Source organism: Choloepus didactylus, chromosome 17 (genome assembly GCF_015220235.1).
Source record: "Choloepus didactylus isolate mChoDid1 chromosome 17, mChoDid1.pri, whole genome shotgun sequence".
In the NCBI taxonomy this organism is placed as follows: domain Eukaryota; kingdom Metazoa; phylum Chordata; class Mammalia; order Pilosa; family Megalonychidae; genus Choloepus; species Choloepus didactylus.
The window spans coordinates 31,057,593-31,064,688 of record NC_051323.1 but is presented as its reverse complement, the minus strand read 5'-3'; positions in this window follow the sequence as shown (position 1 = coordinate 31,064,688).

Below are 7,096 nucleotides of genomic sequence, written 5' to 3'. Positions count from 1 at the left end.
GTGGTCTTAATTTGCATCTCTCTAATAGCTAGTGAAGCTGAACATTTTTTCATGTGTTTCTTGGCCATTTGTACTTCCTCTTCAGAGAACTGTCTTTTCATATCTTTTGCCCATTTTATAATTGGGCTGTCTGTACTATTGTCATTGAGTTGTAAGATTTCTTTATATATGCAAGATATCAGTGTTTTGTCAGATACATGGTTTCCAAAAATTTTTTCCCATTGAGTTGCTGCCTCTTTACCTTTTTGACAGATTCCTTTGAGGTACAGAAATTTCTAAGCTTGAGGAGTTCCCATTTATCTATTTTTTATTTTGTTGCTTGTGCTTTGGGTGTGAAGTCTAGGAAGTGTCCGCCTAATACAAGGTCTTGAAGATGTTTTCCTACATTATCTTTTGGGAGTTTTATGGTACTTTCTTTTATATTGAGATCTTTGGTCCATTTTGAGTTAATTTTTGTGTAGGATGTGAGGTAGGGGTCCTCTTTCATTCTTTTGGATATGGATATCCAACTCTCCTAGCCCCATTTGTTGAAAAGACCATTATGACCCAGTTCAGTGACTTTGGGGGCCTTATCAAAGATCAGTCAGCCATAGATCTGGGGGTCTATCTCCGAATTTTCAATTCGATTCCATAGACCTATATGTCTATCTTTGTGCCAGTACCATGTTGTTTTGACAACTGTGGCTTTATAATCTTCAAAGTCAGGGAGTGTAAGTCCTCCCACTTGGTTTTTCTTTTTTAGAGTGTGTGCTGGTTTGAATATATTGTGTCCCCCAAATGCCATTATCTTTGTGGTCTTGTGTGGGGCAGATGTTTTGGTGATGGTTGGATTTGCTTGGAATGTGCCCCACTCAGCTGTGGGTAATGATTCTGATGAGATGTTCCCATGGAGGCATGGCCCCGCCCATTCAGGGTGGGCCTTGATCGGTGGAGCTATATAAATGAGCTGACTCAGAGAGAGGGAACTAACTGAGTGCAGCTGGGAGTGATGTTTTGAAGAGAAGCAAGCTTGCTGGAAAGGAACGTCCTGGGAGAAAGCCGTTTTGAGGCCGGAGCTTTGGAGCAGACGCCAGCTGCCTTCCTAGCTGGCAGAGGTTTTCCGGACGCCATTGGCCATCCTCCAGTGAAGGTACCCGATTGCTGAGGTGTCACCTTGGACGTTTTGTGGCCTTAAGACTGTAACTGTGTAGTGAAATAAACCCCCGTTTTATAAAACCCTATCCATCTCTGGTGTTTTGCATTTTGCAGCATTAGCAAACTAGAACAGGGTGTCTTTAGCAATTCGAGGCCTCTTCCCTTTCCAAATAAATTTGATAACTAGCTTTTCCAAGTCTGCAAAGTAGGTTGTTGGAATTTTGATTGGAATTGCATTGACTCTGTAGATGAGTTTGGGTAGAATTGACATCTTAATGACATTTAGCCTTCCTATCCATGAACATGGAATATTTTTCCATCTTTTAAGGTCCCCTTCTATTTGTTTTAGTAGAATTATGTAGTTTTCTTTGTATAGGTCTTTTACATCTTTGGTTAAGTTTATTCCTAGGTACTTGATTTTTTTAGTTGCTATTGAAAATGGTATCTTTTTCTTGAGTGTCTCTTCAGTTTGTCATTTCTAGCATACAGAAACATTACTGACTTGTGTGCATTAATCTTGTATCCCGCTACTTTGCTAAATTTGTTTATTAGCTCTAGTAGCTGTATCGTCAATTTCTCAGGGTTTTCCAGATATAAGATCATATCATCTGCCAATAATGACAGTTTTACTTCTTCCTTTCCAATTTGGATGCCTTTTATTTCTTTGTCTTGCCGGATTGCCCTGGCTAGCACTTCCAGCACAATGTTGAATAACAGTGGTGATAGCGGGCATCCTGTCTTGTTCCTGATCTTAGAGGGAAGGCTTTCAGTCTCTCACCATTAAGTACTGTGCTGGCTGTGGGTTTTTCATATATGCTCTTTATCATATTGAGGAAGTTTCCTTCAGTTCCTACCTTTTGAAGTGTTTTTATCAAAAACAGATGTTGGATTTTGTCAAATGCTTTTTCTGCATCTATTGAGATGATCATTTGATTTTTCCCTTTCTAATTGTTAATGTGTTGTAATACATTGATTGATTTTCTTATGTTGAACCATCCGTGCATGCCTGGAATGAACCCCACTTGGTCATGGTGTATGATTTTTTTAATGTGTCTTTGGATTTGATTTGCAATTATTTTGTTGAGGATTTTTGCATCTATATTTATTAGGGAGATTGGCCAGTAGTTTTCTTTTTTTGTAGCATCTTTGCCTGGTTTTGGTATCAGATTGATGTTAGCCTCATAAAATGAGTTAGGTAGTGTTCCATTTTCTTCAATGTTTTGAAAGAGTTTAAGTAAGATTGGTGTCAGTTCTTTTTGGAAAGTTTGGTAGAATTCCCCTGTGAAGCCATCTGGCCCTGGGCATTTATTTGTGGGAAGCTTTTTGATGACTGATTGGATCTCTTTGCTTGTGATGGGTTGGTTGAGGTCTTCTGTTTCTTCTCTGGTCAGTCTAGGTTGTTCATATGTTTCCAGGAAATTGTCCATTTTGTCTACATTATCCAGTTTGTTGGCATACAGTTGTTCATAGTATCCTCTTATAATTTTTTAAATTTCTTCGGGATCTGCAGTTATGTCACCTTTTTCATTCATTATTTTGTTTATATGGGTCTTCTCTCTTTTTGATTTTGTCAGTCTAGCTAGGGGTTTGTCAATCTTGTTGATCTTCTCAAAGAACCAACTTTTGGTGGTATTTATCCTCTCTATTGTTTTTTTGTTCTCTATGTCATTTATTTCTGCTTTAATCCTTGTTATTTCTTTTCTTCTACTTGGTTTAGGATTGGTTTGCTGTTCGTTTTCTAGCTTCTTCAGTTCATCCGTTAGTTCTTTGATTTTGGCTCTTTCTTCCTTTTTTATATATGCATTTAGTGCTATAAATTTCCCCCTCAGTACTGCTTTTGCTGCATCCCATAGGTTTTGGTATGTTGTGTTCTCATTTTCATTCGTCTCTATATATTTAGCAATTTCTCTTTCTATTTCTTCTTTAACCCACTGATTGTTTAGGAGTAAGGGTATTATTTTAATGGCTGCTGACAACAAACTATCCATCTTGTTGGTCTGAGACAAAAACTAACCTCAGATGTTTTTAAGCCAAATGATCATAATTGTTAAATGTGATTCTATTTGAATTAAAAAATGGATTGTTTCAGAAAAAAAAAAAAAAATATATATATATATATATATATATATATATATATATATATAAACTCCTCAAAATGAAAAGCTTCTGTGCCTCAAAAAAACTTTGTCAAAGAGGTGAAGAGGCAGCCAACTCAATGGGAGAAAATATTTAGAAATCATATCTCATAAGAGACTGATATCCTGCATATATAAAGAAATCCTACAACTCAACAAGAGTAGTACAAACAGCCCAATTATAAAATGGGCAAAATACATGAAAAAGGTATTTTTCCAAAGAGGAAATATAAATGGCTAAAAATCACTCGAAATAATGTTCATATTCACTAGCTATTAGGGAAATGCAAATCAAAACCACAATAAGATATCATCTCACACCAAAAAGAATGATGCCATTAAACAAACAGGAAACTACAAATGCTGGAGAGGATGTGGAGAAATTTTTACTCGTATTCATTGCTGGTAGGACTGTATAATGGTACACCCACTCTGGAAGACAGTTTGGCGGTTCCTCAGCAAATTAGATATCAAGTCATCCTATGATCCAGCAACTTCACTTCTCAGTATATACCCAGGAGGTCTGAAAGCAGTGACACAAACAGCCATTTTCACACCGATGTTCATAGTGGCATTGTTCACAAGTGCCAAGAGATGGAAATAATCCAAGTATCCTTCAATAGATGAGTTGATAAATGTGGTATATACATACGATGGAATACTATGCAGCAGTAAGAAGGAACAAGGTCCTAAATCATGTGACAACATGGATAAACCTTGAAGACTTAATGCTGAGTGAAATAAGCCAGATTACAAAAGGAAAGATATTGTATGATACCACTAATGTGAACTCCATGAACAATGTAAAACAGTGTCTTATAATGTAGAATATAGGGGACCCAGAGATAGACAGAAGCTAGTGAAGTGGGGAATGATAAACTAATATGTATAGACATGATGAGGGTGAACTTAAAAGGTATGGGAATGGACAGGGGTGATGATGGTTCATTAATGGGATTATAAGTATCAGTGCCTCACTGAAGGTGAACATGATCAAAAGTGGTTGTTTAAAGGCATGTAACCCACAGACAAGCCCTAAAAATATAAATAAGTGTTTCCATGACATATTTCTAAAGTATGATACTGGTACAAAGAGTTAACAGAGTTTTATGTGGAAAAACTACCCATTACATATTATAGACTATATTTAATAAGAATCCATCACCAGCACTACAGTAATAATCACGATGTATAATTAGCAGCTGATAAGAGTTCTGGGATGTTTTCTATTATGATAATTGTTTAAAATTGAGAGTGATGGTCATCGTACAACTAGTGTAGATAATTTGAAACACTGTTTATCTTGGACAGAATATATGCTATATGAAATTAGGAAGACCTACTTACTAAGTCAAGCCCTCAATCTTGAGGCTTGCTCTTATGAAACTTAAGGCTGTAAATGGGATCTAAGCCTTCCTATAATTATGCATAAGAGGTACCTCCAGAGAACCTCTCCTGTTGCTCAGATGTGGCCTTTCTCTCTCTAAGCCCAACTCATTAACCTCCCCCTTACATGGTACATGACTCCTGGTGACGTGGGACATGACTCCCAGGAATGAGCCTGGCCCTGGCGTTGAGGAATTGAAAATGCCTTCTTGAACAAAAGGTGGACAAGAAAGGTAGCAAAATAAGGTTACAGTGGCTAAGAGATTTCAAGTAGAGTCGAGAGGCTATCCTGGAGGTTACTCTTACGCAAGCTCCACCTAGATATCCGAAATGGCCACAGTATGCCAAGCCCTAACCAACAGTTCCTGAAATACCTAGGTCCCTATCTGAGATTCTATAAAAGTTTCGCTCACTAAGTTTCTCTCTCAGGCACTTAAAGGCTCCACAGTGTTCCTATGCCAGACAAGCCCTAAAACCCAGAGGCAAAAGCCTCTTTAAGAACAACCAGATGCAGCCCCCCCTTCCCCATAATGTCAGCAACTCTTTTCAATATGAACAAGTTAGGGTGGTCACTGCCTAGACACTTGAGAAAGTGATCAAATGAGAGAAAGGGGTAGCAACAGACAAGATAGGATTTAACAAAGGATTATGAATACTGAATCTTTATGTAAATTTTTTTAGATGCTAAGGTATTAGAATAGCTAGAAGGAAATAACTGAAATGGTGGAACTGTAACCCATAACATTCTTTGAAATTTTCTCTATAGCTATAAATTAAATTGTACTTTGAAAGTTACCACCTTTGTGTATATATCTTATATTTCACAATAAGGAAAGAACTGAAACTGTGAACTGTAACCCATAATATTCTTTGAAATTACCTATATAACTACTTGTTAAGTTGTACTTTGAAAGTTATCACCTTTCTGTATATATGTTATATTTCACAATAAGGAAATAAATTGTTGAACTGTAACCCATAATATTCTTTGAAATTTGCTCTTTAACTACATGTTAAATTGTACTTTGAAAGTTATCACTGTTATATATATATATGTACATATGTTAAACTTCACAATACAAAATGTATTAAAAAATAAATCAGCAGACATGTATATCCCATCTTATTTTTCTCTTTGCCACAGATCCTCACAGGTCCTTTAATTAACTGACATTTAGAAACTTCTGCTTCAAGACTTAGGGAGATTACGAGGTGCTTTCTGACTCATCACAGAAAAAAAAGAACAGATTACATTTATAATAGTGTCATTTTATGTATCTTTTTTTTTTAATTCTATGGAAATATTACTTGACAATTGGTCATCCATGAGTGCTATATGGCAACCAAACTCTTTAGTTAATCAGAAAAATCCATTCCTCAACCAACTGAATTAATGATTAAGCATATACTTTACTGTTTTTCCATTTGTGTGCATAAGCACAAAGCAAAACCACCAAAATGAATTTCTTAAAGTAAATGGTTAACATATTTTCCATTTAAACTTATTAATATTCATTAAATTCAAAATGCATCAAGATCTTTCTACATGTCTGGGAACTGAAAAATGAGAAGATTAAGTACGATACCTGGTAAACTAGTAAAAATTTTTGGGAATACCAAATAAAAGGGTCTTTGTATATTTTCCTTATCTCTAACATCCAACAATATTTTCCGAGGAATGCATATTTCACCTCTTATCACATTAATTGTGGGGTCAAAGCTGGGTTTGAATTCTAACTTTGCCACTTTTGAGTAAATTTCCTTGGAAGAAATTAACCTCTGTACTCATTTTCCTATCGAAAATGGGGATAATCGTGCCTACTTATTGAGTTGTTAAGAGGACTAAAAGATGCTGTATATTAAGCATTTACCATAGCACCTGGCAAGTGATGCTCAGTATGTTAGCTTGTTTGCTCCTGTTAAAGATTATCAGCACTTGTTAACCCTGTTAGCAGGATGCAGTTTAGAATCAAAAGCTGTCTCTAAGGACTAACTGTGAAGGGGGCCTTTAGAAACAGGGATATTCTTGAGTAGCAATCTGTATCAATCATTATCCTCCAAGATAAATATATGTGTCACACATTATTATAAGGAATTAACTCAGGTTACTGTGGGGGCTGGAAGTTCAAACTCTGTAGGACTGGCTGGCTGCAAGCTCTGGCAAGGCTGATATTGAAGTTCTGAGTCCAAATTCACCAGGGAAAGCTGCAAGACTAAAAATTCCAGCAAAAGTTGATTTGAACTCAAGGCAGAAATTCTGATCTCTGGAATCCTCAGTTCTTACTTTTAAGGCCTCCAACTGATTGGATGAGACCTACCAACATGATTGAGGGTACTCCTTTACTTTAGGTCAATTGATTGTAGATTGCTATCCATCTACAAAATACCTCCACAGTAACATCTAGGTCAGTATTTGACCAAACAACTGGAAACCATAACCT